At 41.0% G+C, this 23,096-nt stretch overlaps 1 protein-coding gene and 1 long non-coding RNA gene across 2 annotated transcripts in view; one reads left to right on the top strand and one right to left on the bottom strand.

The window, feature by feature from the left end:
- LOC310744025 overlaps positions 1–21,547 on the bottom strand; it is a 114,018-nt gene extending 92,471 nt beyond the window's left edge. Inside the window, exon 1 of the long non-coding RNA XR_014539357.1 lies at positions 21,176–21,547. This is a non-coding gene — a long non-coding RNA (uncharacterized lncRNA). The remainder of the gene's footprint in view (positions 1–21,175) is intronic.
- Positions 21,548–22,484: 937 nt separating this feature from the next.
- MDFIC (MyoD family inhibitor domain containing) overlaps positions 22,485–23,096 on the top strand; it is a 43,082-nt gene continuing 42,470 nt past the window's right edge. The window contains exons 1-2 of the mRNA XM_083574717.1: positions 22,485–22,605; positions 22,796–22,839. The gene's annotated coding sequence lies outside the window, so the exon portion shown is untranslated. The remainder of the gene's footprint in view (positions 22,606–22,795; positions 22,840–23,096) is intronic.

The raw sequence follows: 23,096 nt of genomic DNA, 5'->3' as shown, positions 1-23,096 counted from the left end.
GCATGATTGTAGTTTGAGATACCTCCAAAGCATAGGATGTGTAGAACTACTGGTATAGTTCTTTGGACCCTGATCTAACTTTCCAATGCACAGTTTGTTCTGAATAAATAGAAAATTGTGTGTGAAGGCTCAGGAGTTACTTAAAAAAAAAAAGGTAGAGACTGCATCAGCCTTCCTTAACCTCAAGCCCTCCAGATATTTTAGACTTTAAGTCCTATTAGCCTCAGCCAGAATGGCCAGTGGTCAAGGATGATGGGAGTTGTAATCTGAAAATATATGAAGTTAACAGTGTATTCCAGAACAACTTTACTCAGAAATTCCATTGTGTTAAATGAAGCTGACTACCAACAACAGGCTGTTTTCACCTGAATTGTCTGTTCCAGTAACTAGTTGTAGCAGAACTATCACTAGTATTTTACTCAGTTTCTTGAATTTTTAAAAAAAGTCTTCTGCATGCCTGGAACTATGATCCTTAAAATACTCTCAAAGAAATCTGCAGAATGACTCCAAGACTATAATTGAAGATTTCTCCTGATACTGATTTCACCTTTGGAAAAATGGGCCAGAATAAGAAAATATAAGTTGTCAATGTGTTGTAGAACATGGCATTTCATGGTAGTTGGGTTACATATTGCATAAAACTATTCTCACATTTTAATTCGGGCATTTCATGGAGAGGAAGCAATTTTTAAAATATTTATCTTGGTGTTCAGCAGCTATTTTATTCTATTAGTCATACTTCTGTCTTGAGTGTGGTGGGTAAACAATATAATTTCCCCAAGATCACTCCACAATCCAGGAATAATTCAGCTCTTTTCATTCTGAGTCTTAGCTATAACAGTCAGAATTCATGTTACAGCCATGTAATGGTATAGATAGGGTTGGGCAAATATGTTAATTTTGTTTTCTCTCAGTTTCTCATCTTTCCAGTGCTATCTTAAAATAGCTATGGTAGCTTGTTCCTGTGGTTGTTTCAGGGAAACTTTTCCAGTTTCCCTGGTACAGTTGTGATTTTATAGATAAATGGGGACAGCACGTGGTTTTATACAAAGAATCAAATGAGGCATGGCCTTCAGGAATAGACTGTAAAAGGAGATAACTTGGTTTCCTTTACTGCATGGCTTTATATATTGAAAGCACTCTGATACCACTTTATCAGTCATGGCTTCCACCAAAGAATTCTACAAATGTAGTTTGTTTAGGGTGCTGAGAAATGTATATATGTGGGTGTTTCCTAACTATTTTCATCACCCTTAATGAACTACAGTTCCTGTAAATATGTGGTGGGGGGCAGCCATGCCTGTTAGTGGTGTAATAGTGTTTTAAGTGTATGATGTGAATGTGACTGATCAACCTTGCCTGAGAATTCACTGTCACAGCTTCTCTATGTACTTAAGTGCCATGGATATCTAGAAAAGGTGCAACCTACCTGTCTTCTTCCTCTGCGCTTGGGGGGTGTCAAAAAATTATAACTCCCCCCTCACACTCATATTTGCTGGTTTGTTGGACAGGAGGAGTTTGCTTTTACACCTCAAAGCCTAAGATAGTTGTCCAGACAGGTTGCATAGTCTAATAAAATAAAATCCTAATACAGTATTGAAGTAAATGTTAAGGTATTAGCTCCTCCAACCAATAGGCCCATGAATAAACCACAAAGAAAACTGTAACACAGATTGTTACACAAATAAATGCTGGCTTTGTTCTGTTTCTTTGGGGTGTGGGCGGATTTGAGTGATGGAAAGTATTTTACAGGGCAACACAATCTCTAAAAAACAGCCATATTGTCAATTAGTTATCAGAGGTGGAAACCACAACTGAGATGGAAGAACTGATACACTAATTACCATGCACGGATATTGGAGAAAGCAGACCTAGTTCTAAAGAGCTTAGCATCGAAATAGAAAAGGCAAACATCAGGTGGAAGAAAAGATTACTTTCCCCATATTATCATAAGAGAAGGAAGATGCTTTGCCCTAGCTGTCTTAAGGGACTTGGCGGACATTCTGTAGGGCCCGTATAATACAAAACCCCAAACTGAATTTGGCTGCCTTGAGTCTCAAACAATGCCTGTTACAATTCTTTTGCCTTGATCTATCAGCTCCCAATGACTAATGAGGATTGCATCATAGAAGCATCTTTCCCCTTCGCAAAACTCTTCCTACTGGTACCCTGTGAATACCAGGGCCATCAGGAAATTTGGATCTCCCCCATCATACTTGTGTGTGTATTATTTTAATAATTGCAGAATGTTTTCCCCAAACACTATATCATGGCAGTTTACAGCAGCACACACACAGCAGCAGCAGAGAGAAATCTGAAATGGTTAAAGGGGTTTAAGTGACATTTACACAGCGTAGTCTGCACTATTTGCAATTCATCTGTAATCCTGTTAAAGGAGTAATAGCAGTTGACGCAGGCTGAAGATGCTGCAGGTAATAGGAGCAAGGATCAGTCATTCATAGTGTGCTATTCTAGATCTGGCTGGGATCCTTCAGACTCTAAGCCAAATGTTAAACACACTCTAAATGAATGACAAAATACTCAACTACTCTTCTGGCAGTCTTTGTTAACGGTGAAGAGCTTTTGCTACTGTGAATGCTTGAAGCTTTCATGTTTCATCCAAACGTCTATTTTCCAGCTTGTAAGTGTTCCTCAGTCTATTTCTCAAACAGCTGTCTGTACAAGATCAGAATATCTGCCCTGGCAGGCTAATCTTATCCTCTGCTATAGCTCTTGGGTGGTCAATGTAGAGGCTATTGGGCACACAGCTGTCTCTCAAACCATGGCAAACTTCCTTTCCTACTGTCTGAACCAATGCTAGGAACTGCAAATTCACAACCCTGGGATTGGACACAAGGGCCTAATGTTGGCTCCGTTTCCCTTCCCTGAAACCCATTAAATGTCTATAACATGTAAAGGCCTTTCACTGGACATCTCTGCTGGGTTAGAGAACAATTCTATGCAGGATGTCCATGATGGAGTGGGGCTCTTGTTTCAGGGTAACAGGCTTGGAAGGCTGAATATGTAAGAACACAATAAAATAAGAAGAGCCTGCTGGATCAAGTCAATAGCCCATCTAGTTCAGCATCCTGGTCTCACGTTGGCCAGCCAGATGCCTGTGGGAAACCCGCAAGCAGGATTCGAGAATACAAGCACTCTCTCCTGTGGTTTCCAGCAGCTGGCATTCAGAACTTTTACTGCCTCCAACTGTAGAGGCAGAGCATAAACATCATGGGCTAGTAGTCATCAATAGCCCTCCCCTCCATGGATTTGTCCCATAGTTTAACTATGCACTGCATAAACACCAACTTTTACATCTGTGCACTTATTTTGAATTCAGTGGGTCTAATCAGACATGATTGGGTGCATAATTACAGCCACAATGATGCTAAATCCATATGCCATTACTGCACAGCATCACAAAACACAGGGCTCCACAAGATGACCTGGTTATTGAGCATTCAACCTGATTAGCTAACACACTTACATAGTGGTTACACTGTGTCTGGTCTTTACCGAACACTCATTCTGATGTTTGTGCAGGGCGATTATAAAACAATGAGCACTCATCGCACATTCATCCTGATTTGCTTACAGGTGTTTACATGTTTTCCTGTTAGTCATTCATTCATTCTACACTTTTCAATGCATTTCCTGGTCACTTTCTAAGTCTGATTCTTTTAAAAAGTGGATTTGTGCTTTAATCCACTTGAGCAGCACAACCCTAATGTTCTGATATGCCCTGAAATGCCTCCTGCAAAAGAGTGTCTGGAGGTACCCACTGTGTACAGCTCTGTTAATCTGAACTTCAGCTGGTCTTTCAGAGTGATGCATCAACACAACCTCCAAAATGACTTGAGTCTACTAAGGGTTAGCAGAGCAGCTAAATTTTCTACAAATAAGTGTCCTTGGGATCTGATTTGCTTGCATTCACATGAAGAAAGTAGTAAGTAGACTGGAAATATTTAGTTTCATATGATTGATACTTATTGCAACAGTCCTTTTTGGAGTCACTCCAGCTGGAGCAATTGTATGTAGTTGGTACATGCATATTGCTGGCACACACACAACTTCCTTTGTTCCGGCCAATGCAAACACTCCTGTCTGAGGAATTCAATGGAACCACCACATTGTGAACTGGCCCAAAACTGAATTCATTCACCTCTGTTATATATCACAGCACCATTGCTATGTGTTCCGATTCTGTCTAGCACATATTGCCATAAAAGCGTTGCGCATATATCAAAAGGAACAAATATTTTTCTTTGAATCCAGCGATGAAACCACCACTTAATTTTCAGGTAAATTATGAAACATTTCTATGAAACTGCATCTGCTGATTTAAGCCTAAAATAAGACCTGCACTTTTAATTATACAGGAAGACCCTGGGAACAATGTGCTTATTGTATCAAAAGGGACTCTGGGTGACATACCAGTATTATAAATAAAACATATTAACTGGTAAGAGTTACAAAAGTGAGACTGCATCTAAGCCTTTATGAAAATTGTTAATTTCTCACAGATGATTGAACAGCCCCTGTTGTTGGGTATAAATGATGAAAATTGTGAAAATGGTACATAGCTTGCAGTGTGTAATTTTTTTGCAAAAAATCGCACAATAATGTTGTTTCAGGTGATTAAATTGTCATTATTAATTTTTTATCATTATCATCATCGATTATTAGGCATTTTATCCTGCTGTTTAGAAGAAAAAGGTCCCCATGATAACTTACAAATGTAAGCAAGACTTTCTCTGCATGCAGACTGGGCAGCTTCCAACAAAATAATAAAATACAATGGTGCGTCAAGCATTAAAAGCTTCCTTAAACAGGGCTGCCTTCAGATGTCTTATAAAAGTCTGGTAGTTGTTCTTCTCTTTGACATCTGGTGGGAGGGTGTTCCATAGGACGGGTGCCACTAACAAGAAGGCCCTCTGACTGGTTCCCTGTAACTTGGCTTTTCGCAGCGAGGTAACCGCCAAAAGGCCCTCAGCACTGAACCTCAGTGTCTGGGCAGAATGATGGGGGTGGAGACGCTCCTTCAGGTATACTGGACCAAGGCTGTTTAGGGCTTTAAAGGTCAGCACCAACACTTTGAATTATGCCCGGAAACATACTGGGAGCCAATGTAGGTCTTTCAAGACTGGTGTTATGTGGTCTCGGCAGCTGCTCCCAGTCACCAGTCTAGCTGCTGCATTCTGGATTAGTTATAGTTTTCAGGTCACCTTCAAAGGTAACCCCACATAGAGTGCATTGCAGTAGTCCAAGTGAGAGATAACTAGGGCATGCACCACTCTGGTAAGACAAGTCCGCAAGCAGGTAGGGTCACAGCCTGCGTACCAGGTGGAGCTGGTAAACAGCTGCCCTGGACACAAATTGACCTGCACCTCTGTGGACAGCTGCGAATCCAAAATGACTCCCAGGCTGCACACCTGGTCCTTCAGGGGCACAGTTACCCCATTCAGGACCAGGAGGTCCTCCACACCTGCTCACCTCCTGTCCCCACAAAACAGTACTTCTGCCTTGTCAGGATTCAACCTCAATCTGTTAGCCGCCATCCATCTTCCAACCGCCTCCAGGCACTCACACAGGACCTTTCAACAGACTGGTAGATAGGCTCTGCAGTTCGATTTTTGTAACTGATAGAAAGGCTGCTGAAGATGATAGTTTTATTATTACAATTATGATTGCTACTGCTATGGTTACTGGGGTGTGTGGGGTGGTAGAGGAGGGGTAGTATCTTTGGTGGGGGACATGTTGTCATCCTTCTGGGATAGTTTGTCCACCTTTGCATGCCCAAGGATTAAGACATTCTGGGAGATGATTTATAATGAAATGAAAAAGGTATTTAAATATACCTTTCTGAAGAAACCAGAGGCCTTTCTCCTGCGTATGGTCGGCCAATTGGTGCCAAAGAAGGATAGAACTTTTTTTATGTATGCAACAACAGCAGCAAGAATACTTATCGCGAAGTATTGGAAGACACAAGATCTACCCACCCGGGAAGAATGGCAGATGAAGTTGATGGACTATATGGAACTGGCGGAAATGACTGGCAGAATCCGAGACCAGGGAGAAGAGTCGGTGGAAGAAGACTGGAAAAAGTTTAAAGACTATTTACAGAAATACTGTAAAATTAATGAATGTTAGAAAAATGTGGAAATGAAGTTATATGGCTTTAGTATAAATGTTATAAGGAACTAAGTATAATTAGATTATTAGAGTATTAAAGGAAAAAATAAGGTTAGAAATGTTAAGATAATTATAGGATAGAAAACAGAGGAAGATGGAAAGGAATTGCTGAAACAATTAACAGAAGTGGAATACAAAAAGGGAGGTGTGAGGAGGTCGCTGAAATAAGTGAATGAAAGATAAGATATTGAAATTGTTTGGTGTGTTTTAAATTGTTTTTGTTTTGTTTTGTTAGTTTAATGTGTTAGTGTTATGTAGTGTTTTTATGTTATGTTATGTTATGTAGTGTTTTTGTATTGTATTGTATTGTTTATTTTGTTTTGCTTAAATTGTTGGAAAAGTAATAAATATTACTTTAAAAAAAAAAGTTTGTCCACCTTTGGTCCCCACCCTGCACACAGCTCTCACCTGTGGCCCCTAGATGCTGTCAGTGTGTGGCCACACCCTGGGAACGGCTTCAACTGGCTGGCTAAACCAAGGGAAGGTAGCTGATGGGTCTCAAACTTCCCCCGCATGTGAAGACAGGCTCTGGTGAATTGAGCAGATGAGACCAACAGTGGGTCCAATGGTTAAGAAGGCGATTTCTGCACATGTTGTAGAGGGAAGAGGGGGGCAGCGGGCTCGTCAACCTGGGGTGGTAGCCCTAATAATAATAATAATAATAATAATAATAATAATAATAATAATATTTATTCACCACCCATCTGGCTGGGTTTCCCCAGCGACTCTGGGCACCTTACAGCATATATTAAAAATTGTAGCACATCAGACATTAAAAATTTCCCCATACAGGGCTGCCTTTAGATGTCATCTAAAAGTCAGATAGTTATTTATTTCCTTGACATCTGACGGGAGCATGTCCGTTCCAGAGGGCGGGCGCCACTACCAAGATGACCCTCTGCCCATCTGGGAAAAGGAAAATGCTAATCATAAAGCTCTACTTCCTTGCGGGGTATCTTTAGGAGAAGAGAAGGCTAAGAAGTAAACCCTACACAAATCCAGAGTGGAGTCCCTGAGATGGATGGTGCCTTGTACACCTCCTTCTGGCAACTCCTGCAGCCAAGCTGGTACCAAACATATTTCTCTGCTTACCTTTGGACCACATCAGTGAGACAGATGCCAACAACAACGATTGCTATTATTACTGCTACTTATTATTATTATTATTATTATTATTATTATTATTAAACACTTAGGAAGCATTTCCCCCCAAGATAAAAGTCTCTGCTCATACTCTAATAGACATGGTACAAAAGGAAAAGGAATGGCAAGAGAAGAGAAGCAAGCAAGCATTTGAGTAGTTGCTTCTCCACTGGCTGATGGATGGAGCCAGGCTGATTTCCTCCCTTGCTGTGATGTTCTTCCCTGGAGGTAGGGAGTATAGCCTCCCAGTGGCACCAAGCCTCCAGGGCAGTGGCAAGGTCTGAGCATGCCTCCATTCAGCTATGCAGACAATATAGCTTTGTCAGTCTTTATAGGTATATATTCCCCCTCTCTCCCCCTCTCCTCCCTCCCTCGCTCTTTCTTGCACACACACACACACACACACACACACACAGAGAGAGAGAGGGGGGAGAGAGAGGTTCTATTTTCTATTGAAGGAAATTGTAGTTTGCCCTCTTCTCTTTTAGGAATGGCATGGGAGGACCTGACCAGTTGTCAATACCCATTTCAGGTCAGACATCTTTGTTCACAAAAAGCATCTATCCTTCACTCTTCCGCTGGCTGTGCATGTGGTTGTCAGCTGCTTTTAATCACATGAACCATATTGTGTGTAGTTTGAGAAGAGCTTGCTGTGGTCAAACATGGCCAGAGAATTACTGTGTAAAAAATACTTCCCAACTAATGGGATATGCTATATATATATATATATATATATGCTGGTATAGTTCCAGAGGCAAACCATCATGAATGAATAGATCTTTTGTTGTGCTCCTTGATCTCTTTTCTTTGGCTTTTGTTGGGATAAGTCAATACCTTTCTAATTGGGTGTCCTTTTTGGACTTTCTCAGGCTTTAGCATTAAGAAAATCCACCTCTTTAAACACAGACAGAGGATACTAAACGCCCAGTGCAGAAGCAGCCCAATAAGCCCTTTCTTTCCCTTTAATAGGTTGATTGCTTCAAGAGGTATCGAGAAGGCTCAGCAGCATTGCTCCGTGTTTTATGTGGCACACATGACTGTAAAAGGAGCAGTCAGCCTTGTGCATCAGTGAAAGTGTGTTGCTACCCCCACCCACCCCAAGAGAAAGAAGCTGATTTGCAATGCCCTTAATAAAGAACAGCTGACTTCTAAATAGTATAGTGGGACTGTTGGCTTGGTATGCTTTGAGAGGGAGATCTGCAGTTTTTGTGGGGCAAGTCGCAGTAAGCCTGGGGTCACCTTGGTAGGGGGATAGAAAGCAATAAACATGACAACCATTTTGGGATCAAAATGGCCACAACTTTTTTTGATTACAGATGTAAGAAGGCCTTGGCATAGGCATTGGGTATGTATCCTGAATCAACCAACCCAATCATGTCATCAGGTTCAATCCTGGGTTAAGGATCCCCATATGATGCACATCAAATATGGGTGACCTAGGATGGCATTTGGGGAGTTCTATGGCCTGTTAGCCCCTGTCTGGGGACATGGACAGAATCCTTCCTCTTGAACCCCTTTACCAGGGTACCCTGATACTTTGACCCAGAGAAGGGAGTAAAGCCTACTCCACCTACTCTGATTAGACTAAGGATCCAGCCCAATGCCTTCCCTTACCAGGCTGTGACAATTGCTGTAAGGTAGACAAGAACCCCAAACCAGCCCAACTGGTTTACAGGCAAATTCCTCCCTGGCAGGTTACATTCCAGCCACACAAAGACTAGAGGTTTTTACATCCTGCTGCCCTACCCGGACATCTCTCCATCCAGGCAGGCAGGAGGCACAGTCACTTTTGGGATCTCCATTCCTGCTAGGCAAAAGCACATGTGTTTGTGAAGAAAGAGCAATGAAAGGTGTTGGGCAAGCTGCCATTTATCGATCCCTGCAAGCAGGCCCAAGTGACCCCATTGGCTGGTTGGGCCTGCTCCCAGGGGAACGCACTTCAGAGGCTGCCAGCATTGGTCAATCAGCCAGCAGGCAGGCGATCCAGCCTGCCATTTGCAAGATCTCTTGATAGATCTGGGGCCTGGCCACAACACTGCCCACCAATGAGAATGAGTGGACTTGCAGCCTTTTTGACAATTCTAGGCATTCTTAAAAATCTGGGAAAACATGACAGACTTCACCTTAAGTATATAATATTGCAACCTATCTGCAACAAATTTCTAGCTCATTGTTTTGTTGCCTTGGACTTTCTGGTTTATGGTGTACTGTGGGTGGGTGAAGAGAGAGTGCGTGTAGTGTTCAACTTGCACTGAATCTGGGCTAGTGGAACACTTTGAAAAGACCTTGCCATGACATAAAAATCTTTGTTTTCTCTTTCACTATTTATTTCTGTGAAGTGCCCTATTGAATCTCAACTGTTTCTACTAGGAGAGTGAGCCATCCTCTGTTTACTGCGATAGGTTGTCATCTACTTTGCAAACAAATTGCTTGAATATTTTTCTCATCTTAGAACCAACAATTAAGGCACATATTTTGGCATATTGTCATTTCGGAAGGACATGCTATTGTTGGTTTTTCGGCTGAAGCACAAATCTCTCAACATTCAAAGCAATTGTTGCTTTATCATGGTGGGGGATTGTGGTTCGATACTTCCTACCAATCTAGAGCGATTGCCTAATTGTTTTATATTTTTGGAGAACTTTCAAAAGCCACACTTGCCACCGTGAGATTTTTGAACTGTTCTTAATAGATAAACGGAAGAGTCAATCAATCAATCAATCAATCAATCAATGTTTATTACGGCAAACAGCCAGCATATAAATGGAAGAGTTGATCAACCTATAATTTGGAAATCACTATATACATGCTGAATAATACATAATTCAAACTGTTTTATTTTCAAACTTTGCATCATCTTGAAACCAGAAGGACTAAAGCTCTTTGAGAAAGGTTTTGTCTAAGCTTTTTTGAATAAAAATTAGTGGGATAAGTCAGCAAACAGCTGTATATTTAATTTTTTTTTTCAAATATACTGAGAAAATGAGATATTCTTCATTTTGTTTGTGAATCCTGCTTCTGCCTTGTTGTTTCACAGGCATTAATGTTCATGGGGCTGGAATATTTGAGCAATAAACAGCTTCTGCAATTACCAAATGCCTGAGCTCTACTTCAGCATTTAATCACTCTCGAATGCCATAAATTGCCTCATATATTTCTCTCCACCATGAGCATTATCCCTTAATCAAAGTTTTAGAGATATTACACATTTTATATGAACTCTGGTGGATCACAAGAAAAATGAGCCAGATGCAGTGGCAGTGTGTGTGTGTGTGTGTGTGTGTGTGTGTGTGTATGTAAATGTACACACACACACATACACTCACACATTTACGTACCCACATATACGCATACATACAGTGGTACCTTGGTTCTCAAACAGCTTAGTTGTCGAACAAATCAGCTCCCAAATGCCACAAACCTGGAAGTAAGTGTTCCGGTTTGCGAACATTTTTCGGAAGCTGAACATCTGACGCGACTTCTGCTTGAGTGCAGGAAGCTCCTGAAGCCAATCAGAAGTCATGCCTTGGTTTTCAAATGGTTTCAGGTGTTGAACGTACTCCCAGAACGGATTAAGTTCAAGAACCAAGGTACCACTGTATATACAATCACACACATGCATACTCTCAGCTTATTCTAGAGACTTATGGTGATGGATATATTGTTCAAAACAGAAATGTGTATTTGAACTGATTTGGAACTAGAGACAGCAACGCCTGGAAACATGATAAAATAGAAAGCATGAGTCATTCATAACTTCTTTCTCCCCACTCCTGCACAATTTTCAAGTGAATCCAAATAGAATTCCCTGTATTGTCTTTTGAGGTACATACAATAGCAGAACCTTTCACTTCAATAAGCAATACAGCATTCTAGATGAGGGAAGTCCAGTATCCTGTTCCCAGACTGTGCGCACATTCCTCTTTACTCTACCCACTGGTGCGCTCCCACCACTGGTTTGGGAAGTGGTATACGCATAGCATTAGACACAATCCATACCTATCCTGTACCTATCCTATTGTTTCTCATGAAATACTGCCTTTTCATGTGTTTTCCCCCAAACCAGCTTCAATCCGAATTGAGAAAATAAAAAAACTGTATTGTAAGATGGTAATGTGAACACAGCCTCATAGTGACTGATCAGATGCCTGTGAGAAACAGGAAAGCACTGCAAGAGCTTCAATTTCCTCGCTGTTTTTCTTTTGAAGTTACTGTCTTGATGCTACAAGTCTCATTTGTTATTCTAACTGATAAAATATGTTCTATTATATTTGAAAATGCATAATAGATGCACACTTTTCTTCATCAATATGGCAGTACTTGAAGGCGAGTATAGCTATAACTGGATGTCCATATAGGCCTTTTAGGAATATACAGCCATGTGTTCCCCATAAGAACCATTTATGCTCCCAAATTACTGAATAATGTCATCATAAAACAATAAAACAAATAGTTTAAGCCCTTGAAAAAGTGAATAGCCAAGTGCAATTGTACACATATCTATTCAAAAACAAATCCCACTGTGTTCAAGAGCCATACTCCCAGGTTCTACAGTCTTCACAAAATTAAGGCAAAACAGAAAAGACTACTCAACTGATGGCACATTTTCATATGAGACCTGAATGCATTACTACTTATTAGTAATACACCTTTATCCCAAGAAGCCCGCTATATTCTCTCCCCTCCATTTTATTTTCGCAACCAGTGAATTTCATGGAGTAAGAGATTTGAACCTAGGTCTCCCTATCACAGCATGCTGGCTCTATATGTGTGTGCCTACTGCCCACTATTATTCCTTTCTGCAGAATATTACATATATTGATTAGAATCATCTTTTGTCCTCAGAGAATGCTAATAATAATGACCAGTCCTTTTAGTATCACCAGAACAGTCCACTGCCTAGTTTCTTCTCATAAAATGTTTCAGAGAAAAAGAGATTATGACTTCCATTTATGACAGCTGCAAGGTTTTTCTCACCATCCTTTGGGTTCTTTATGTTTTTGGATTTATAAGACATTAGTGCTATGGTTGAACCAGGGTCTTAAAAGTAACTCTTTTATTAAAAAAGATACACACACACACACACCCCTTTCACCCCTCAAAGTTTCAAAGGCTTCATCCTAATACATACATACATACATACATACATACATATATATATGTATTTATACAGTGGTACCTCAGGTTAAGTACTTAATTCGTTCCGGAGGTCCGTTCATAACCTGAAACTGTACTTAACCTGAAGCACCACTTTAGCTAATGGGGCCTCCTGCTGCCGCTGCACCACAGCTGCACGATTTCTGTTCTCATCCTGAAGCAAAGTTCTTAACCTGAGGTAATATTTCTGGAGTTAGCGGAGTCTGTAACCTGAAGCGTATGTAACCCGAGGTACCACTGTAGTTGTCAGGAATCTCTTATAAGCACTGAGTTTCTAATTTGAATTACCCTCATTCTTACTAATCAGTGTGGGAAGGTGAAAAATCAGAGTGAAAATTACTTCAAGGCTATATTTTGAGATAAACTTTCAGTTTCAATTTTCACGACCTAATTTATCTATCTACCTATCTACATATATGGGAGGAGTTAATGTTATATTCAGTACAAATCTTATTGCAAATTGCATTTTTCATTTTCTTTTAATGAGTTTCCTTATATTCCTTGTTTTCTTTCTGAAGTATATGAGGGCCTGTCATATTAATAACTTTGTTTATTGTTTTGTGCTTCCCCTAATACGGCAGACAAAATGAAGACAATAAGTTAGAAGATAATAAATGTTTTATATGATCAATCACTTTTTGTAAGTTTCTCTTCTTCATTTATGGTATGCTTTGTAAACATAAAGCAGGAGAATGTAACTTAGCCTTAAGTTTTAAGAGAAAGGGGTGAGGAAGCAGGGCAGGCCAGAAGAAAAGAGAGAAGGGAGGGGGGAATAGATAAAGAAAAGATACCCCCAAAAAAGGAGAAGAGCAGTGTATGCCACCTGGAGCTGATTGGTGGAAGAAAAAAGGGTAAATATACAGTGAATGAATAAAAACAGAAGAATAATACAAAGCCTGCAAAGTGAAATAGCTTAGCTGCACCAAAAAATGGCATCAAAGACCAGAGGAGGCACTATTCACAGTTAAAATCTCAGGAGAAAGCAGATCATCTCCATATCTTGGCAATACCCAGGAAGTCACCTGCAATACATACAGCAGGGTTGGGGAACCTGTAGTCCTCCAGATGTTATTCAGCTACAACTTCCATTATCTCTGACTATTGCCATGCTCACTGGGGTTGATGGAGTCCAACAACATCTGGAATGTTGCAGATTCCTCAGCCCCACTCTACAGCCTCAGGTAGAGTGACAGATAGTTAAAGAAGCAGTAGTTGCTTTCCAGGTGGGCACAGCCTTTGAAGCTGCTGCTCTTATAGAAATAAAGGTGAGATAAATCTCTAACTGCCGGGAAAAAGAAAGACAGATGAAGTTTTTTATACACTTACATAATACTTTCTTTTAAGAGCTAAAGTTCTTAAAACGTTGTTCTCACATATATTCCGGCTGTTATAACCAACATGACACAACTTCCATCCTGGAATAATGATGAACTCCAAATGCCAAACCAAATGGTTACTAGAAAATCAGTTGACCATGGCCAATGCTTCAGATTAGGCTTATGCAGCAAAGTTGCAATCTCACTAGCTCATGTAAACTGACTTTGGCGTTCTGACCTGTGCCTAAGAGGATTGCACCAAATTGTAATAACAATGTAATTTGTTTAAGGATTATTAACTCATTTCTAAGATGCCAGCATTGTATGGGTATGTGGACATAAGCTTCAAGAAACTATGGGGAAGAACAAATTGGTGTCAGTTAAACCATTTCAAAATGAGTGAAGAGAAAATAACACCCTTTTAAAAAGAGATTGTACTCTGTGTGTGTGTGTGTGTGTATTTAAATCCTCAAAACAGTAATTTTATATAACATCACATAATTTTGCTTCTCTGGCTTCCTAACATCAGATAATGTTAAGTAAAATTATTCTTTTAAAATTATAAGTTTTAGAGCATTTAAACTAATACTTTAAAATTGTAGGTATAAAATATATTGGAAACAGAAAGGGAAAGAAATGAGGGAATTTGTACAATGTAATAACCCAATCCACTAAACTATAATGGTAACAATTTCTTTTATAAAGTGAGAATGCTAAAAGTTCATGATTTCTTCCCCCGTAATACTGATAAATAGTGGTGCCAGTATCATGAAGATTCTGTTGGGTAGGATTACCTCTCATTAGGCACCTTTCTGAGTCTAGTTACTATATTATAATCTTTTAATTCTCCAGACAGTGAAGCATATTTACTTACAGGTTTATAAACGTTTGATTCTGGGGATTTTGGCACGTTGCCATTAATTACATGAGTTCATTTTAGAATGCACTTCATCTAGTGCCTCTGAAGTGATATCAAGATTATTAAATGCTTTCAGATGAAGTACTTTTCACTGTTCACCAATCACAATTTTTCATTTGTTCCCTGCTTGTTTCAAGTTTTACAGTGGCATGATAGTGTTGTGGACTGAGCAGGGAGGGCAGATGATTTGTCCAGGTTGGGGAGATGCACAAGTTTTATTCTGCATGCAACAGAATTGTGGAAGGACCAGAACAAGGTACTTCTGGTCCTTTTTTGCTGAGCATCACTGTTACTTCCAAAGCTGATTCTGGCTAGTGTGAGGCAGGGCAAAGTTGTTTTAATCCTTTCTGTTCCTGGCTCCTGCCAGTTCCCTGCTCAGCAGGTGCTGCGGGTTTTTTGGCCCTTCAGTACTGATGTTGTCTTTTCTCTAGGCCAACTGGAAAGCAAGTGACCAAGTTATGGCAACTCTCCATATTCATCCATACTGGGTGGACCTATACTCTGAGGTTCCCAGTCAGGTACAAGTATACCTGCTTGACCCTGCCCAGCCAAGTCAGTCTTGCTTGATGGCAAGAGTGGGTGGACACCATTGGGTTTTCAGGGAGTGCCACAGCATGGCAAAATATCAGCATCCAAGAACATAAAATCTGCTTGAAGGTGGTGAGTGATGATTCTTGGAAGTTCTCCCACCAAATTCCTTAATTAATATTATTGTGGAATCCAGCTTTAAAAACTCATTGTTCCAGATCTTGTATGTTAGGGGAAAGTGTATGAATTAGGTAGAGAATGTTTTACAAATATTTAAGGGAGGAAATCATGTCCCACTGAATTCCCTTCCCCATTCTGAAATACTCAGGCAGCATGAAACTCAGCCTCTCAAAATGGTAGAAGCATATGGTAAAGCATGAGTGAACAGGTTCTGTGTGTATGTATAGTAACCATTTTAAAATAATATGTATTTTTTACTGTGGATTCAATATTATAGACTCATAATATGCAAACGCAGTCTGCTTTTAATACACATTCATGGCATACATGTTAATAGCTCCAAAGGAGCTGTTACAAGATATGCTCTGAATATGTATTAGGAACAGTACACAATATGTAACTAAGACCATTCTATATTATATTATGAATCTATAATGCAGAATGCATAGCACACTGTTACACCTCAAAAGGAACTATTATGATTGATGCTATGAATGCCTATTAAGAATAATATTGACTAAATGTTTATGCCTCCCTTTAGCTGTTGTCCAGGGTAATATACTACATAGTATTCCTTTTTAGTATATTGTTCACTATTTACATAACATTTTTAAAAAAGATATATTTACTGTTTTAGGAAAGGTTAGAAAGGTATTCTTTTGTTTAGAAATTATTGTTGTGCTTTGACTCTGGCACTTTTATTACTCTTAACACCACTGAGTAAATTCAATGCAATTTTATGGGTACTTGCAACTCTCTACAAATGCATGTAAAATAGAGATTTCAACCGACACTGGGCTGAAACACCTCTTGCTTACCAAAATGAAAGAAATACCATAATCTCGAAAATCTCATTTTTCCTCCCAGTTGTATTTTACCTATTATGTGTACAAATAACATCTAAAATTACTGTAATTGAAATACACTAGTGTGATAAAATTGTTTCCATTTATTCAGTTTGTTTACTCTGTGCATCTGATAGCATTTTTTGTACTGCTGATATTACTGTTTGCTGATGGTGATTGGTACTTTCCTCATATGCTTCCTCCTCCACTAGCAATTTCATGCTGTTGCTATTCAATCTACTTTGCTGGAAATCTACTTATAAACAACGGTTATTCAGAAATTCTTTGAACATGTTTCTAAAGAGCTTTCTTAAAAAAATAAAAAAATAGTATGTAATCTATGATGGTGCTGTTTAGATAGCTAAGCATTATTCATACTTGGAATTCTCCCTCGGATTTAGGCCATGCCTTCTGAAGTTTGTTTCTGGCAAGATATTACAGTGCCGATATTCTAATTGCCACAAGGTAATTTCTTTAGTGGGACGCGGGTGGCACTGTGGTCTAAACCACTGAGCCTAGGGCTTGCCAATCAGAAGGTCGGTGGTTCAAATCCCCACACCATGAGGTGAGCTCCCGTTGCTCGGTCCCTGCTCCTGCCAACCTAGCAGTTCAAAAGCATGTCAAAGTGCAAGTAGATAAATAGGTACCGCTCCGGTGGGAAGGTAAACGGCGTTTCTGTGCACTGCTCTGGTTCACCAGAAGCAACTTAGTCGTGCTGGCCACATGACCCGGAAGCTGTCTGTAGCTGTCAGTTATGAGTTGTTGTTGTTTGTATAACGCCCTATGCCCGCAGGTGTCAGGGCAGTTTCTGCAGCCACAGCAGGCAATGTGATTGTTCCATGTTCTGACTTCACCACCACAGTCACACTCCATTGCCTCTCAAAACAGATGCCAAGAACAGCAACTTTTTGTTAAAAAATTTTAGGATTGTGGGCATAATTCCAGTCACCGGTGCTATTATACTAGCGGGACTAAATCTGAATTTTTTAATTTTAACTGAGTTGTGGCCAGTTAAAAAGCTAAATTAAGTTCTTCTCTGCTGCCCATACCCATAATATATTGTACTAGAGCTGAATAATAGCAATGGACTCAGCAGTCTATTTTAACAGAGGAAAATTAGGCAAATGAAACTTGTTACCTATTTTAGCCAGGGGTCTCATTACCCTGGTGGAAATCCGTTTGTAGACAATATTCAAAATGTTAGCAGGACCAATCACAGGATCTATCACACACACTTTAGCACAGAGACACAATCCAATTGACTCTTCTCCCTTTCGCTAAGCCTCCTCTCCTCAGCTGGGCCATGCATATCAGCAGAGACAAGTTATTTTCAACACTATCACCACACACTTGGTGGGGTTTAAAGCACCATGAGATGAGGATTAAAATCAGACCTTTCTTACTTCCTCATGCACATCAACTGAAGAGTGAGGAGGGCACAGTGTGCATCTTCACTATGGTGTGGAAAGGTTTAAATCTCCATATACCACAGTAGGGAAGACTGCTCCCCCCCCCAAGTTTATCAGAGCAAATGAACTGACAGGGAGATTAGTTTCATCTACAGTGTGCCATGAAGGGAATGAAAAAAGGCCCTGCCTATTCCTCAGCTAAAGGGGGATATTTAAACCTCTTCCTCACACAGTGTACCACAATGGAAGAGAGAAGAAGAAGCCATACTGGTTTGGAGGGGTCCCCAATGAACCAGTGTGCTTGCTGGTGGGCGCCAGTGTTGGAAACAGGATGCGAGAAAATGCCAGGGGTTAGATGCAGAGTTTCCTGCCCTCTTTTTTCCTTTATCTAATTTAATCAGGTAGTGTTTAAACTAAAGCGAGCAACTTCTCAAGTAACTCAAGACTCTTCTTCTGTCTGTATAAATCATGGAAATACAGATGGTTCAATAAATTACAACATTTATTTAGAAATGCCAGGTTGGTCTTTATCCAGCCATGTATTCAGATTTTTTCATACCATGATGGAGGAATGAGTTCAAATAGGCACTTAATTAAGTTACAAACCTAATTTGCTTTCAAGGTTTCAAGTTACAGACAAGGCAGGGACAAGGCAGTAAATGAGAAATACATGCTCCCTTAGGAATTAAAAAACCAAAATGGAATACATGTCTGAATCTCTAGCTCAATTTAGACCTCACAGAGCCCTTGAAAGACAGACAACAGAGAAAGTAAGGCCTTGTGATCAGTACATTAGCAAAGCTGGAGATTAGTTTTGAGAGCACAATAGTACAGTCAGTTGAAACCAAATCTGATTGTGTGTTGATGAGAAACCAGGAGGCATTGCTAGGTACTTAAAGGATTCGGGGCATGGGCCCATGACACAAATTTGCATGTGCTAATTTATATGTATAGACGCCTCTGGGCAGATTAAGATGGCAGATGGCTGGGATGGTCTCACCAGTACTGCACTTTGCAGTGGACTCAGATACACGGTAAGCAAAGTATAGGAACATCCCTGATTATAATGTTAGAGATTTATTTTTGTTTTAAGCGATTATATAAATGATTATAGATTTTTTAAAAAACATACACACACACACACTTAAGACAAGGTTTTTCTCAATTTTCTCATAATTTCTCAATGTTATGGAGAAATTATGGAGCAGGCCATGGTCTGAAGGCACATGAGGCTTCCACCCTGCCACTACTACTAATCAAGTATGGATCTGGTTAATGCCTTGTTGGGAGATCACTTAAGAAACACAAGTATGCTTGCCTTACCTTCCACCAGAGGCCAAAAGTGGAGATATAAATGTAAGGAAAATAAATAAGTATATGCAAATTATGCCTTGCCATACCACTTCCCCCTCACATTTGAAAATGCAGTTGCATGAAATAAAAAAAACAGAACAAGTTGTATTTGGGACATATTGTGAGAAACCTTACCACAAAATCATTTTCTGGTGATTTCTTAAGATAGGGTTCACCTCTAGTCACAGTTATAAGTGTCTAAATCTCACGCAGGTCATGACAGATACATGTGTTTTGAGGAGTCTGGCTTAATTATCTTCCTGTTATAGCTTCACACATGCTGCAGCCACAAGGTTTAAATCAGCCCTGTGTGGCTCAGGACCAGTTTACTGCAGCAGAGACTGTCTTACATCCCCAGTAGGTCACTGCATTCTGTAGGAGGGTATCTCCATGAAGTCCGTAAGATAGCAGAAGCCCACTCCACAGCAATTTGGAGCAGGGCTTCCAGCATGCATCCCTACTGAGATATGAAATGTGCCCACTATTTTTTACTTTGCAGAAACAAGTAAAGGCATTTTTGTTTTGTTTTGACTTTTAATATATATCCTTGGGTGTTTTATTTGTATTGATTTAAAACCGTTTAGTTGTTTCTATTGCCTTTATTTCTAATTTTAGCTTGCTATTATGGTCAATTGTAAACCGCCTTGAATCTTAAGTGAAAGGTGATTCATAAATTCATAAAAAACTAATCAAATATAATAATTCTCCCCTGCTTCACTGTAGAAAAAGTAGGGTATCTGAACTAAACTGTCTGAACTGAAACAGTTTGCCAGGACTAGATAGGCATTTAGCCTAATCCAACCAGGCTGCTCTTACCATCCTGAGGGAGTTGATCACAGTGTCACTAAGTATGCTGAGTATGTTTTTAGTAGATAAGACATGAAAAAAACTGAGCTTCTGTATATCCTGTATTAACATAGGCTTTTTAAAAAGATATCCAACCCATAGGAGAGAACCTAGTGAGTCATGTGACATTGGGCAGTCAGGACTAGCTGTCATAGCCCTGCTCCTAGCTCAGGTGTTGATTTCCCACCCGCAAATAATGGGTGGGGAGGTAGCTGAGGTCTGGATAATGGATGTCATACCTTTGCAATTTTACAACCACCTTACAGGTACCTTACCTGGTGGTCTGACTACTGAGTCATTCCACCAAATCTTAGGATTTTTTAAAAGTGTGCTGCTATGAATTGCCTTTGCTTTTCTGTAATTCCCCATCTGGTACTGTAGTCTTTTTAGTTTCATTGTTTACAGCATTTGCTATCTTTTTGTGAACCATTTCAGAAACTGTTGTATTAAGCGGTATACTGTATATAAACATATGAAATAAATAATAAAATAGCCTTACTCTATGAGGTATTTAATCATATTACAGTATATCAATAGCATACTCAGGTGCTGAGTTGTGATGGTTGGCAACCCCTGGCTTAACCCATAGGGTAAGAGGCTGTTGGTGCATTTGCTGTTAATCCTTTTGTGCACGTTCCCCCCACCCACCCCCCCAGTCTGGGAGGGGGAACAAAATAGGACCCAAAGCAATACAGTCGTAACTTGGATCTTGAACAGCTTGGTACTCAGATGTTTTGCTCCCGAATGCTGCAAACCCGGAAGTGAGTGTTCCGGTTTGCGAACGTTCTTTGGAACCCAAATATCCGACGGGGCTTCCACGGCTTCCAATTGGCTTCCGAAGCTTCCTGCAGCCAATCAGAAACGGCGCTTTGGTTTCTGAATGTTTTAGAAGTCGAACGGACTTCCAGAACGGATTCCGTTCGACTTCCAATGTATGACTGTTTTCCAGTAATTCTGGGGCAACATTGGGCTTCATTTGATTTTACTGCTGAGGTTCAACTCTGGAGGCCTACAAGTTGGTAGCAATAGTAATGAATAAAATACCTTTCCCTCACCTTTGAATTTCTGTGATGTATTCTAGGCTTCTAGGAAAGACAGAGGATACTGCTGGGGTACTTTGCATGTGAAGTCTGTTACGTACAGGCGTCTCCCCAGTTACGCAGGGGTTATGTTGCAAGGTACGGCGTGTATATGTGAAATGAACTAAAGTGGGGAACACCATCTAAAAAGCCTGTAAACGCCCAGTAAACCTCTGGGAACTCTTAAAAAAAACCCAGCAGCACTTACCAGACTGGCATGAATGGTGGCACTGGTGGCTCTGGTGGCTCTTAGTCTTCCTCATCACTGGATGATGTGGAAACGACTAGGGGGTGGGTAGACCGGTACCCCGAAGTCCTTGGCCATGGCTCAGATTCACTTGCTGCTGATGGTACTGCTGCAGGTGTCCTGCAGAGGTACTGGGTAATGGGCAGCTGACGCTGTTGTCTTTTCAGCTGGTCAGGGTATGCTTGGGAAACCTCCTTGTCTGTGAATGCAGCTTCACCAGCGGTGTGGATATTCTTCAAACTGAAGTGACCCTTCAAGCGGTACAGCCAACCGGAGCTGGCTTAGAACTCCTTCACACACTGTTTCCCCTCTCCATTAGCAGACTTGAAGTTGCGATCACATGACATGGTGCACACACAGAATTTGAATGGCAATGCCCATCAACTTTTTGGGCGAGGTGGTGGCCCCCTTCAGATATTTATTGGGGAGAGGCAAAGACCCCCTCTGCCCCTAGGAGTTCATTCCTGTTGGGGGGGCACACACCTGTACTCCTACACTTACTTGTGCCTCTTAGAGGTGGAACAAATTTAAAGTGTAACCCGGAAAAATGTCAAATCCGAAGGCATTTAGGACTGCTGGAGCCAGTGCTGGATTTACATATAAGCTAAACAAGCTATAGCTTGGGCCCCCAAATATACTTCTTCTTAATTGTATTTCAGTTCAACAATTACTTTGATAAAATGCATACGGTATTTTGTTATGCGCAAATGGCTTTAGATACCTACATATTAGGTCCACAAATTACCATATAGCATATATTCAACACACACAAAAACCAGCGACAATTTGTTGCTGACAAAGGACAGCTGGACATATAAAGGGCCCCATTACCTTCAGTAGCTGAGGGCCTCATCAAACCTAAATCTGGCCCTGGCTGGAGCCTTATGACACCATATAAACTTCCCTGGGCCTAGAGGATTCGCATTGAAGCAGAGCATTTGTAGAGTATACAGAAGGTCTTTTGTTTTGCCCTGAAGAACACCTTTCTCACGTCTAGGCCATATAGGTGCTCTGATATGTATCAGAGGCCCAAAGGCCATCAGGTGCAACAGGTCCCGCCGGAGTGCATTCCTCTTGTAAAAAATGTTCCTGCCACTCAGGGGCAACAACAACTATAGTCAGGCTGGTTGCTCTTTGGGACCAGGCCAGGCTCGGGTTTTTTGGTTTTTTTTATAATGTCTTTTTAAGTAAGTACCGCGCTGCCAGTCTGAAAAGAAGAGCCAGGCGGTTTTCGTGAGGAAACGATGACGGCGGGTGGGGAGGGCGAAAGAGAAAGAGCGCGCGAGAGCCCCAGTTTTGGCGGGAGGGGCGCGAGCCGCGCTCGGGCCGAAGCTGACGCCAGTTTCCGCGCTGGGAGGCTCCGTCTGGGGCCAAGCTAAGCCTCTGCCCCGGTGGGTGGGTGGGGGCGGGCGGGGTGCTAAACAGCCGGAGGAAAGGAAAGAGGGGGGGCGCGGAAGAAAGAGGCGGGAACGGGAGGGGAGATGTTGGGGAAGCGGCTGGCCTGGGAGAAGAGCTCCTGTTAAAGTTATTTCTCTCTCCCCCCCTCTATTTCCTTCCTTCCTTCCTTCTTTCCCTCCCAAGCCCGGGAAGGAAGAGAGCAGGACTTCTTGAGAGGAAATGCCAAGGTAAAGGCGCTGAAGGAGGTTGCTTTTGTTTTGTTTCGGCCCGAAGCTTTGGGCTGGCTCCTCTTCTTCGCGCGCGGTGTTTTGGGTTAAAAAATAAGCAACAGAGTGAGAGAGTGTGTATATGTGTTTGTGCGCATGTTACATTTTAGCAGAAACCGGCGCACCCGGTTGCTTTGCAAAAAAAAAAAGTTCGGGCTTCTCTTTGGCGGCGGCGGCGCATCCTTTGCCTGCAAGCGAGTCAGATAATACGTATAGAG

The sequence above is a fragment of the Podarcis filfolensis genome, assembly GCF_964270895.1.
Source record: "Podarcis filfolensis genome assembly, chromosome: 10".
NCBI lineage: Eukaryota > Metazoa > Chordata > Lepidosauria > Squamata > Lacertidae > Podarcis > Podarcis filfolensis.
This window is presented reverse-complemented; position numbering and strand designations above follow the sequence as displayed.